This window comes from Erythrolamprus reginae, chromosome 2, assembly GCF_031021105.1.
Source record: "Erythrolamprus reginae isolate rEryReg1 chromosome 2, rEryReg1.hap1, whole genome shotgun sequence".
In the NCBI taxonomy this organism is placed as follows: domain Eukaryota; kingdom Metazoa; phylum Chordata; class Lepidosauria; order Squamata; family Dipsadidae; genus Erythrolamprus; species Erythrolamprus reginae.
In genome coordinates, this window is record NC_091951.1 from 225,817,192 (window position 1) to 225,831,123 (window position 13,932).

Consider the following 13,932-nt stretch of genomic DNA (forward strand, 5'->3'; position numbering starts at 1 on the left):
TCAAGTTCAAATTCCCTCTCAGATGATGTTTGGGGAATTTTGGGCCAGTCACTCTCTCTCAGATCAGCCTACCTCACCTTTTGTATGTTGTGTTTTTGAGCTAGTTTTTGGCAACAGATTTCTCAGAAGTCATTGCCTTCTTCCTAGGGCTAAAAAAAAGTGAATGGCCCAAGGTCACCTAATTGGATTTGCGTCTAAGGTGGGACTAGAATTCACATTCTCCTGGTTTCTGGGCCAGCACCTTAATCACTATACCAAACTGGATCCCTATCTCAACTTACCTCCACCCCTCGATATTGGATATTCATGTCAGCCTTTGGGGGCGTGACCTCATAGAAACATAGAAGCATAGAAGATTGACGGCAGAAAGAGAACTCATGGTCCATCTAGTCTGCCCTTATACTATTTCCTGTATTTTATCTTAGGATGGATATATGTTTATCCCAGGCATGTTTAAATTCAGTTACTGTGGATTTACCAACCACGTCTGCTGGAAGTTTGTTCCAAGCATCTACTACTCTTTCAGTAAAATAATATTTTCTCATGTTGCTTCTAATCTTTCCCCCAACTGACCTCAGATTGTGCCCCCTTGTTCTTCTGTTCACTTTCCTATTAAAAACACTTCCCTCCTGAACCTTATTTAACCCTATAACATATTTAAATGTTTCGATCATGTCCCCCCTTTTTCCTTCTGTCCTCCAGACTATACAGATTGAGTTCATTAAGTCTTTCCTGATAGGTTTTATGCTTAAGACCTTCCACCATTTTTGTAGCCCATCTTTGGACCCGTTCAATTTTGTCAATATCTTTTTGTAGGTGAGGTCTCCAGAACTGAACACAGTTTTCCAAATGTGGTCTCACCAGCGCTTTATAAAGCGGTATCACAATCTCCCTCTTCCTACTTGTTATACCTCTAGCTATGCAGCCAAGCATTCTACTTGCTTTCCCTACTGCCTGACCGAACTGTTCACCCATTTTGAGACTGTCAGAAATCACTACCCCTAAATCCTTCTCTTCTGAAGTTTTTGCTAACATAGAACTGCCAATACAATACTCAGATTGAGAATTCATTTTCCCCAAGTGCATTATTTTACATTTCGAAACATTAAACTGCAGTTTCCATTGCTTTGACCATTTATCTAGTAAAGCTAAATCATTTGCCATATTACAGACGCCTCCAGGAATATCAACCCTATTGCACATTTTAGAGTCATCGGCAAATAGGCAAATCTTCCCTACCGAAACTTCCCTTATGTCACTCACAAACACCACCTTCATCCAACACCTTTGTGACATAGTCAAAGAAATCAATGAGATTAGTCTGACATGATTTCCCTTCAGTAAAGCCATGCTGGCTTGGGTCCAATAAGTTATTGGTTTTTAGGTACTGATTTACCTACTTAGTAAATTGGGTTCCACCCTCACTTTGGAAGACTGAGACTATTGCCCTACCTTTGACTTGGCTTGTTAAAGAGCCAGTGTGGATTGATCAATGGCCCATGCCACCTGAAAAATTGATGGTTCTCCACCAGGTGGTCAAAGATCAGATGCTTGCTGGTCATATTGTGTCTTATATTAGCCCATGGAATACTCCTGTATTTGCCATAAAAAAGAAGTGGCAAGCTGTGTTTCCTTCACAATCTTTAATTAATTCATGTATTCAACCTATAGCCCCTTACAGTGCAGAATGCCCAATCCTAATTTGATTCCCCAAGATCATGAAGTAATGGTAATTGATTTAAACAATTGGGGTTTTTTCCTCTATTTCTCTATGCCCCCCTGATCAGGAAAAGTTTGCATTTACTTCTGCCTGCAGTGAATCATTCAGAACCTAAAAAAACATTATCACTGGACAGTTTTACCACAGGGAATGTTGAATAGTCCCGCATTATGTCAGCTTAATGTTGCTACAGCCTAAGCCTCTTTTCGCAAATGTTATCCATTGGCTTTGGTATATCATTATATGGGTTTGTGTTTGACTGTCAATAGCTGCCCTTGGGCAACAGCAGCTGTCATCCCACCCAAACATTCACTCGAACAACCAATGAAGCAAAACCTATGAGTGCAGCTAGCTAAGAGCACACAAAATTAGGTATTTTGCCTATCTGAAGTGTATGATATGGAAAATTTGCTTTCTACATGCTTAGTCTCTGTTTGCATCCCTTCTGCAGTCATTCAAAACTTCAATGGCTTGGGTGGATTCTTATTAAAATGGGAATTTTAATTATGGGACTATACCTAATTGGGGGTTCGCTGCTTATTATTTACTCCCTGATGAAATTGCTTTGTATACCCCAGTGGTAGCAATCCCTCCAAATATAACCTGTGCAAAAGTAGTTAATTGTACATCTTCAAGTAAAAAACCTCATTGCTTTCGCATTAACTCACCTATTTTAAACTGTACCGTGTTTGAGGAAAATCCCTTTAATTTTCTCTATGTTTGGCTACTTTTTTTACATGTGGTCAAGAAATTTTTAATTATTTTCCTGCTAATATTAATGAAGTGCAGAATTGCCCCAGTTGGCTGATTCCTGTTTTGCTTTCCAAACAACAAATTCACTCGAGCCGTTCTCGGCATGGGGTCACACTAGATAGCACTTGTGACTCCGAAACAGCCTTACTTAGTAAAACGGAATAGGTAGCGCTGGCTGTGTCTATAGTGGGTGTGCCAGCACTTGCTGCTCGCACTTACCTTAACATTAATGCTGTTGCGATAATTTAGCAAAAACAATTAATGCTACTTCTTCCACTATGTCAGCAATTAACCATGAGCTGCAATATTTGAGAAAGGCTACTTTACAAAACAGTGCTGCTATTGATTATTTTCTTCTGCATCAACATTTGGGTTGTGAACATTTTGAAAGAATGCACTGCTTCAACATTTTGGATGAGTCACGAACTATCCAGCACCAGCTCAATATTTTAAACAATTTGGCCTTTGATTTGAAAATTGATACTTTAGGATCTTGGTGGGAAAGCCTTTGACTTGGTTACCCACAGGCTTATTGGGAAATATCCTACGTTTTTAAGTCCTTATTTGTGTTATTTTGACTGGTGGGTGCTGCTTTTTTCAGTGTCTTCCTTCCTGTTTCAACATGTGTATCATAGATTTTCACTCCAAACCCCCTCCCATGTTGCTTTAGAATCAGGTTTATGCCCTGTATAAGCAATTGCAGTGATATTCTTCTACTGATTATGGCTCTTTTATTAACCACTCTTATGAAGATGCATTGTTTAATAAAACAAAAAAGAGTGAGATGTAGAGATAGAGGTCATGTAGAGCAGTGTTTTTCAACCAGTGTGCCGTGGCACACTAGTGTGCCGCGAGACATGGTCAGGTGTGCCACGAAGAAGGAAGCTCAGGTTCCAGTCTCGCAACTTTTTGCTGAGAGAAAGAGAGAGAGAATGATAGAGTGAGAGAGAGAGAGAGAAAGCAAGAGAAAGCAAGAAAAGAGAGAGAGAGAAAGCAAGAGAGAGAGAGGAAGAGAGAGGAAGAAAGCAAGAGAGAAAGAAAGCAAGAGAGAGAGACAAAAGGAGAGGAAGGGAGAGAAATGAGCAAAAGGGGGAGGAAAAAAGAGAAATGAGAAAATGATTGAGACAGAGAATGAGAGGAAAGAGAGAGAAACAAAAGAGAGAGAGAAGTGATTCTTGATTTAAAGAATATGATAAAAAGCACCCAAAGAATAAGAGAGAGAAAAAACCCCAGCCCTCACTTGTTTTTGGAAATAGTTTAAGAGTGTGTATAGACGCACACACACATACACACACAAGGGGGGGGAGACAGGGATGGAAAAAGAGAGGAGAGTGTCTTAGGGTGTCATTTTGTGTCATTTTGGTTGGTGGTGTGCCCCAGGATTTTGTAAATGTAAAAAATGTGCCGCGGCTCAAAAAAGGTTGAAAATCACCGATGTAGAGGTTGTGTGCAGCAAACTGCCTACCTAAAGCAGGACTCGCGTACCTATATGACCTCACTCAGTTCACATTGCCAGGATGAGGTAGGACACTATCCTTGGCTGGTACGTGATCTCATCTAGGTTGTATCAAGAGGATATTTTGCTGCTTGGAAAATGATATAAAAGCAATAAACACTGCGAAGGCAGTCAGACATCTTAACATCCTTCAATGACTGGTCTCTAACTCCATCAATTATATACTGGGCACACGTACGTCTTAGAGGGGTTTACACAGTTGGATATCTAGAGGAACAGGCTTCCCGTAGAAGATCAGGTGCATGAGTTTTCCTTTCCTGAGCATGCATATGCAACCACATGGATACTAATAGGTAGTACTGGGGAGATGTACAAACTTACCAGTGGAGGTCAAAGCCCAATTCTGCTTTCCCATTCATTAAGCACATGAGTCTAGAAAAAGAATATGTGCTGAATTGAATCTATCTGTAATGTTGCACATAGATCTCTATTGGACACATGTTGAAAATTGCAAGGAATTCACACGTGTGCCTGAAACAGCCCTTATAACACATCTGTTCAAAGGAATTAAAAATATAAAAAATTGCCTTCTATTTCTTAGAAGAAGAAATAGTATTCGAAATTTATAAATTTTAATCTGCTGTGTTTCCTGTGATAGACAGATATCCCCTCCAGGAAATCACATACATATTTTTTTATTTGCTTCTTCTGCTTTGCATCTGTGGTAAGTATGTGCAGATAGATCTGGTGAAAAAAAGCAATATTGTTGATTTATAAATGACAGATACTTATATGCAACTTGTCTCCCTAGGGAAAAGAAATCCATTATTATTCTTAAGTGTTTACAGGTTACCTATACTCTTACAGAATTTTTCATGACAGCTTCCAACAAAGTATAAATTCAAAAAGTAGCATGGTAATATATAAGGCATTAAAAAATTGATTACATATATGTGAGAAAAGGCAATTCCACAAGTCCCACAGCTCCAAACTGTGAAGATCAAAACCAGGATATTTTTTAAGGGTCTGGAAATATGCTAGAAGCTACTGAGAAATAACTAAATTAGATAGATTTGGTAGCTTAACTTTTGCGAGTGGCAAAGCAAGTTTAAATAATCCTATATAATTATTACTAATAGACAATATGGATTGTATAACAAATACTTCAGAGTAAAACCACATCATTTCTTCCTTTGATAATTTATTGGAAAATAGCATCTAGAAATCAATATATAATCAAATCATATTGTAAATCCTTGCTGAATCAAACTGTGTGAGAGAGAGAAAGAGTGGGGAGAGAGACTATTATACTCGGGCCCATGAAAATAGAACAATTTGACAGTATACAATGTGTTTTTATTGCACAAAGTTTAGCTTTCTCTGAAAAGGAGCTAGTTTCTTGAAGATATAAAGATTTTTATAATCAAGAACAAAGATTTTTCCATGACCTAAGTAGAAACTTTCTTTCCCATTCCAAAATAAGCAGAAGCCGTCTAGTAAAATTAGCATTATGGATTATGAAAAGACAAACTCTGTGAGTTTGCATAATTTATAAGGCTTCAAAACTCAGCATTCTTGGCAGAATTGGGATTCCATACACATAGAATTCAAGACTGCATATGACAACCAGTTTAGTAGTTGGGGAGGGCATTTCAATTATGCAAAATTAAGTGGTAGGATATCATCATGCACATGTATGATTCTGGCTTTTTAAATGGAGGTGCAGTTGTTGCTCTATTGTAAACTATACAAAGCCTATTTTAGCCGTCTACTATAGCAATCGTGTGTTTTGTAAAATACCATGTTGGCAATGAGGTCAAAGAGGATCCCAGTTATGCAAGAAAAAATGGAGGTAGCAGATTGCCTACACTGGTATGTGTCCTTGATCATCATCAACAGATCCATCCCTATCAAATAAACTTCATGCCATCATTATACCCTTATGTAAATGGCTGTTCTTGATAGAATGTGTCTAAGGAAACCACATTGTGAACACCTCTGGCACATTAAGACCATCACATATAACCAATGTTGATATATTAAGAAACATCTGTGGTGAGACCATAACAGGTAGCCTATCAAATGTCTCTGGAAAGAAACTTGGATTCAACCTGGTTCAATAATTTTGATACTGAATCTGGAATATGCTTTGATTCTAGAAGGTCCTGTAAAAATACTGAAGAGAAAAACCAGAGGCAGGATTGAAAGTACAAGCAACTACTAAATTCGGAGCATTAAAGTGCTACTAATAATTAGGAATGTGGAATAGCAATCCGTAGACCAGCTGTATTTCATAGGATAGTTTTATTTAATATGTTTGCCTTCTTCAGAGGGTTGGCATTTCAAAACTGATAGATAATCCACCATTCAATTAATTTAAAAAAAAAACTAAAAATCTCTCAAGATTACTTGCATTGGAACTTCAGTCTCCAATAAAGCACCATGACCAAAAGTGAAGCAAATCAGACGAAACAGGATGCGCTATAAAATGCATTTCTGTATTTTATGGTCTTTGGCTCATGTGTCCACAGAATAAATATCAATACACACAAAATGCAAAACTTTTTGAGCTTCCCTGAAGCATCAAACTACCACTTTGCAATATCTCCATTACACTCACAAGATACAATATACTGTTTAAGCAACTTAGTATTTGAATGGAAGTCCTCTAGGAAGTTCAGGTGGGCTAGCCTAAGATTTCTCAAACTCAATAATCTCAAAATATGTGGACTTTAGCTCCCAGAATTTCCTAGCATGCTGGCTGGGGAATTCTGGGAGGTGAAGTCCATATATCCGCGAGCTGCACTGACTGCCAATTAGTCTCCGAACACAATTCAAAGTGTTGGCTATGACTTATAAAGCCCTACATGGCATCGGACCAGATTATTTACGGGACCGTCTTCTGCCTCATACATCCCAGGGGCCGGCCAGGTCCCACAGAGTCAGCCTTCTCCAGGTCCTGTCAGCCAGACAATGTTGTCTGGTGGGGCCTAGGAGAGGAGCCTTCTCTGTGGCAGCCCCAGCCCTATGGAACAAGCTCCGGCCATAGATCCATATTGCCCCCAATCTCTCTGCCTTCCGTAAAGATTTAAAGACGCAACTCTGCTGGCAGGCTTGGGGCCATTGAAATTTTTATATCTTGCCCCTCCCAATGAATGAATGTGTGAGTTATGATGTAGGAATCAGTTTGTTTAACTTTTAACTATGGGGATTTTTAAATTGTAATTTTACTTAGATTTCTAACATGTTTATATTCGTTGTAAGCCGCCCTGAGTCTCAGGAGAAGGATGGCGTAGAAATCAAAGTAATTAATTAATAAAATAAAATAAATATCTTAAGATGGAGAAAAACTTGGCTAAATCCATATCATGGGACCAAGCACATAAGAGACCAGAAATCAAGCTCAACTCAGAGAAGACTGGGGTTCTTTTTAGAGAAAACAGTGCAATGTAAGTTGAATAATACGTTCATCGTGCAAGACAAGGGAGCAACAATCTTGCTTCAACTTGGCAGTAAAAATTGTTTCTGTTGGAGGTTGGGGTTAATTGAGGAAGCTCTACCAGTCTATGCAGGGAGCAGACTTGGCTGCCAATAGAAGCAGCAAAGTGTGATAAAGAGAGGGAATTTGCATGCACGTGGATCGTCTAACAGGGAAATTCACTTGCACGAGCACCATTAGCATGAACAGGATGTTAAATGCGCATAGCAAAAGTGGGATTATTCAATCTAGGGCCAGTAGATAAGCGGTGGGTAGGTGAGTTATGATCACAGCAATATTTTGGCAAAAAATTGGAAAGGGATAAAAGATTTTAAAAGGCCTATATCCCAAAGGTGCTTTTTCAAAAGGCACTTTTGTTTTTCCTTGAAAACGTTTTACTTCTCATTCAAGAAGTTTTTTCAGTTCTCCAAACAGAAACAAGTTTCTTGGATGAGAAGCATAGAAACATAGAAGTCTGACGGCAGAAAAAGTCCTCATGGTCCATCTAGTCTGCCCATATACTATTTCCTGTATTTTATCTTAGGATGCATATATGTTTATCCCAGGCATGTTTAAATTCAGTTCCTGTGGATTTACCAACCACGTCTGCTGGAAGTTTGTTCCAAGGATCTACTACTCTTTCAGTAAAATAGTATTTTCTCATGTTGCTTTTGATCTTTCCCCCAACTAACTTCAGATTGTGTCCCCTTGTTCTTGTGTTCACTTTCCTATTAAAAACACTTCCCTCCTGAACCTTATTTAACCCTTTAACATATTTAAATGTTTTGATCATTTCCCCCCTTTTCCTTCTGTCCTCCAGACTATACAGATTGAGTTCATTAAGTCTTTCCTGATACGTTTTATGCTTAAGACCTTCCACCATTCTTGTAACCCGTCTTTGGACCTGTTCAATTTTGTCAATATCTTTTTGTAAGTGAGGTCTCCAGAACTGAACACAGTATTCCAAATGTGGTCTCACCAGCACTCTATATAAGGGGATCACAATCTCCCTCTTCCTGCTTGTTATACCTCTAGCTATGCAGCCAAGCATCCTACTTGCTTTCCCTACCACCTGACTGCACTGTTCACCCATTTTGAGACTGTCAGAAATCACTACCCCCTAAATCCTTTTCTTCTGAAGTTTTTGCTAACACAGAACTGCCAATACAATACTCAGATTGAGGATTCCTTTTCCCCAAGTGCATTATTTTACATTTGGAAACATTAAACTGCAGCTTCCACTGCTTTGACCATTTATCTAGTAAAGCTAAATCTTTTACCATATTACAGACGCCTCCAGGAATATCAAAGCAAAACATCTTTAAGGAGAAACAAAGTCCAGTTGCCGTTTGAAAAAACACTTTGGGGACAACCATGACCTGGATGGGTGAGAATCTCCATAGACAAAGGACATCTATGCTAACACTTGTTTCAACCTCTAAAATATTTCTGAAAGGAGAAATATATTCTCAATTGCCAACAGTGCAATCAACTTGCTCAGGTAAACACCAAATTGATTGGAGCCGGGCAGATAAATGTGTCTAAATACAACCAGACAGCTATGTTGCCCAACGCAAGTTGTCAGTTGTGTGTGCTTTGGTAGAGGAACTTCATAAGAGGCAGAAATAACTTCCATCTCATGAATGGTTAGCAATTGTGGGCAGCTCAGCTGGATTCATCTGTCTGCACAGCCCAGTTGTGGAACATTTTGCAGTTCTATCCATTCATACCAAAATACAGTAGCGTCTTGCACATGGAACTGCACAGCAAAAAGTCCAAAAGCTGAATGACAGGTGGCAACTTCCCCAAGGAAGAGGTGCCGGATGGAACCCAGCCTGTCACTGTATGTTCTGCACTGCCGCACATAAGGTTGCAATCTTATAAACAGATTCAGGGTTAAACTGTTCCTAGACTGCATAAATTATGTAAATTGAGAGTGCTTGAAAGGCATGTGAGAGAGGCAGCCCTTTTCAAGCTACACAGAACATATATTTGTTCCACTATTACCTCTGGTTCAAACTGGTTGTGCAGATCTTTTTTTTAAAAAAAAGTATTGAAATCTGCTTAGCAGAGTCGAATAGAGATAAATAGATACAAAACTAGCTTCTTCTTTCAAACCTCCTTCTAGTCAGTCTCTGAAAAAAGATTCATTTAATAATAATAATAATAATAATAATAATAATAATAATAATAATAATAATTTATTGGATTTGTATGCCACCCCTCTCCGTAGACTCGGGGTGGCTAACAACAATGATAAAAACAACATGTGACAATCCAATAACAAAACAACTAAAAACCCTTATTTATAAAACAAAGCATACACACAAACATACCATGCATAACTTGTAATGGCCTAGGGGGAAGGAATATCTCAACTCCCCTATGCCTGGCAGCATAAATGAGTCTTGAGTAGTTTACGAAAGACAGGGAGGGTGGGGGCAATTCTAATCTCCAGGGGGAGTTGGTTCCAGAAGGCCGGGGCTGCCACAGAGAAGGCTGTTCCCCTGGGGCCCGCCAAACAACATTGTTTAGTCGACGGGACCCGGAGAAGGCCAACTCTGTGGGACCTTATCGGTCGCTGGGATTCGTGCGGTAGCAGGCGGTTCGGGAGGTAATCTGGTCCAATGCCATGTAGGGCTTTAAAGGTCATGACCAACACTTTGTTCCATATATGTACACCCTACTCTTAGGTTACCCACCGAATGTCCATCATAGGCTATTGCTGTGAGGGCTGATCCTGCAAGTTTCAGCATTTGCAGCTACAACATAGTAAGCCTTGCTCAGTCAGAAACAATTCCTCCCTGTCACAACGCATGGAAAACTGAACATTGAAACCAGAGGAAACGCAGAAAAGAAGCTCGCACAAACACCACCGGGTTGTATAAAGAGGCCAATGGCCACCACAGCCCCATCTAGCAATGGAAAAGCATGGTAGCAGATCATACTAGCTTTCCACCGGATTAACAAATCCATGTCTGTGTGATTCCCACTGCCTTTGTAAATGCAATGCATAATCTGTGCAAAGACAGGAAAAATCATTCATTGTGTATCCCACATAATAGAAAGCGGGGAGCCAGTCTGGACCAGCCTGGCAGGGGGAGCGGATTAGCTGTGATTTAAGAAAGCTTTTGACAAGTTTCATGTTTTGACTCGTGTTTCTAATAAGAAGGGGGGTGCTCCCTCCCCCTCCCCTTCAGGCCAGGGCAAATGGAGAGGGGGAATTCCAGGTGATGTAAGTAATACTGTCTCTAATATCCATTTGTTTGGGGGGGTTTTCAAGGGGGGCTGCAAAGGAATGATTGCAACATTGCAATAGGGGTTGAGAAGAATCTCTTTTTTCACAGAAGAGGGAGAGATGCAAGCAAGCTGCTGACCGACGCTGCGAAAAAGAGACCACAGATGTTTGCAAACCCCTCTTATCTTGGGGAATTCAAAATATATTATCAGGGCAGGGGCAATAAAGATGCAAGGTGAGGCAGCTGGGTATCGCAAACCCTCCCATCAAAGGGCATTCTTCTGCTGACCCTCAACTCTATTGCACCCCCAATTCTTCCTTTCCCCCACTCTTTTTTTTGCCCCCCACACAAAGGAATAAGCATTTATCTAACAGGATGCAATTCCCCCCCCCAACAGACACAGATCTCATCCTGGGGGCGGAGTGGGGGAAACCAAGTCAAGTACAGCTCAACAGATGCTCTTCATAAACCTTCCAGAATTTGGAGTGGGGGTGTTGGTGGAGTGAAAAGAGAGAGAGGGAGAAGATTACAGCTACAGAAGTGGATCCAACAACAATAAAACCCAGCATAAAAAGGGGGGGCTGCCTCTATGCTTGAACGTGGAACAGCCACGAGCCAGCTGTGCAGCAGTTTGAAATCATGACCTGATTTTTCAATTATGCCTCTTCTCCCTACTTCCCTCCTCCCCCCCCCCCCGCCTTTAGCCAAAGCCATCTGACACAAGAAAGAAGCCCGATCTGTAGAAAGGGAAAAGGGAGGACAGAGAACCCCCAGCCTCCTGGGTTCCAATGGATTCTCCAATGGGCCCCACGACCCTTCCCACCCACCCCAAGCAGGAAAGCAGGCGGCGAAATCGAGCAGTTTGCGGCTCAAACTCTGCTCCAAAGTAACCCACCTGGCTGGTGCGGTCAGGATGCTCTATCCGAGTGGGGGGATCTCTCCGGGGGGGGAGGGAGAGAAAAGAAAAGCGGAGAAGACTCGCTCAAATCTGCGGTGGAGAGGAGAACCTGGGAAAGCGCTCCTCCGATCGCCCTTTCCTCGCCGCTCCCCTTTCTCGTCCTCGCTCAGACATATATATATACTATATATCTTTTTGTGGGATCCCTTTCAGGGATCCACTCGCTCGGATCTCGCCAGCAGCGACCTTTCCACAGCGAGATGGGAACCTGCCAGCCGGCCGCTCATCCAGTCTGTTGTCTTGGGCTCCTGAAGCAGGAGAGAGTTCTCATTGCCCAACGCGGGGGGATTCCGGGTTTCCCCCTTTTGTGGCCCGGATCTTTCCCAGAGTCCGTCGCCCAGTCCAGATCTTCGGCTCGGGACGGGGGAGGCGTCTTGTGGCGAGCAGCTTTTCCCTGTCAAAGCGCCTTTTCCGCCAGCCAGCTAGCCAAAGGGTTCTTTCCCCACAAACGCTCCTGCTCGCGGCGCTTCTTTTCGGGACTTGGCTCCCCTCGGCAGAAATTGCCCTGCTCCGAGCGATGCCGCGACTCGAAGCTGCGGAGGGGGGGTGCGCTCGGATGCGATCCTCTCGCAAGCAGACCCCGCGAGGGCAGCTGTGGTCTTTCCCTCCTCGCTTCGCACCGGCTCCGTCGCCCCCCCCCCAAACGGAGCAGCCCGGCGTCCTGAAGGCGGAGCTCCAAACACAGGCCCTGCCCTACCTTCCGCGCTCCCAACCCGCCAGCAGCAGAAGCGGCGGCAGCAAAATCTTGCGAGGAATCCGCAAAGTTGTTGTCGCGCGCCCTTTCCCGGCTGGTGGCGAAGGGCTCCTTCGGCCGAACAAGCGCGCGCGCGCACACGCACACACACACGCCCCTCACAAAGCTGGGGCTCTAAAGCCCAAAGGTACCTGGATTTGGCCGCGCTCTTGCGCCGCCACCTGCGCCGCCACCTCGTCACGGACTTCCGTCTCAGGCTGGCAGCAGGACGCGGGGACCATAAAGGTTCTTGCTGGCCGCAGGGCGTAACAAACGACGGGGATACCTGTGGAACCGCTGAGGCGACTCTCCGCAGGAAGCCCGCCATAAAAGCTCCATGTGAAGTTTCCTTTCTGGTAAAGTTAAGGCTGCCGGTTAATTAAGGGATTGTCTTCCACATCAGTTAATTTGGTCCCTGGCCAAGGCCTTGGCGTAGATTCTAAGCTGGAGTATTGAAAAAGAAGTCGAAAATAAGTTTACCACCGAACAAAAAGACAATTGCTCTTTTTTATTTTTGATTACTTTCGTTCTCTCTTGCTGAGAGGTTCCAAAATTTGTTTGTTTGTTTGTTTGTTTATTCTATGCTGCCCTTCTCAAAGCGACTCAGGGCAGTGTACAACATTAGAAATGCAACAATATATAAAAGAAATCTAAATTACTTTAAAAGAATTATACACATCACTAAAAGTGTTAAAAAACCTCATGTACAGTCATACACATTCATCCGATTCATAATATCCGCCGGAGACAATCTCATCACTTATGGTCCCCATGCCCGCTGGCAGAGGTGGGTCTTCAGAGCTTTACGAAAGACTAGGAGGGAGGGGGCGGTACGTATCTCTGGAGGGAGTTCGTTCCAGAGGGCCGGGGCTGCCATAAAGAAGGCTCTTCCCCTGGGTCCCGCCGGACATTGTCTGGTCGACGGGACCTGGAGAAGGCTGATTCTGTGGGGCCTAACCCGAAGGTAGTCTAGTCCTATAAATAAATTAAATTATTTATTTAGTGATATTTATATGCTGCCCAACTCCAACAGGACTCTGGGCGGCTCACAATAATCACAACAACTAGAAAGCAATATAAAATATTACAGCAGTAAACAGCAAATAGCATATAATACATAAATAACCCCCAAAAAACCCATGCATACACTCAATCATTCCTAGAGAAGCAGCAGAGACTTCAAATACTCATTTTCAACTCTACCAATTACGTTTCCGAAAGATGGAAGTTTAGCTGCCTGCGATTAGCCGTAGTTGAATAATCCTCCAATTAAAATGGGTATGTTCAGCTTTCCCAATTATGGCAGAACAGTGTGCTTACTACTACGCAATTTTCAAGGCTGCTTGTAAAATATCAAACCCCGAGCTTCCTAAAAGGTAGTTTTCCAAACAATTTTGAAAATGTATACCTCGAATCTGGATATTTTCCATTGAGTCATGTAATCACAGCTCCCGTATAGTTTCACATTTTCCAGACTTCAAAACTGAAAATGCGTTGAACTACTTTTACTTGATCGGGCCAAACAGCGGGTATTTTACCAGCCAAATAGTGCACAAAAGATAAACATACTTCAGGAATCCTATGGGAAGAGAAAG

The 13,932-nt window shown here is 42.2% G+C and overlaps 1 protein-coding gene across 2 annotated transcripts in view; it reads right to left on the reverse strand.

The window, feature by feature from the left end:
• LOC139162083 (ephrin type-B receptor 5) overlaps window positions 1-12,227 on the reverse strand; it is a 254,307-nt gene extending 242,080 nt beyond the window's left edge. For both annotated transcript variants that reach the window (XM_070742108.1, XM_070742109.1), the window contains exon 1: window positions 11,542-12,227. The gene's annotated coding sequence lies outside the window, so the exon portion shown is untranslated. The remainder of the gene's footprint in view (window positions 1-11,541) is intronic.
• Between the last annotated feature and the right edge of the window lie 1,705 nt (window positions 12,228-13,932).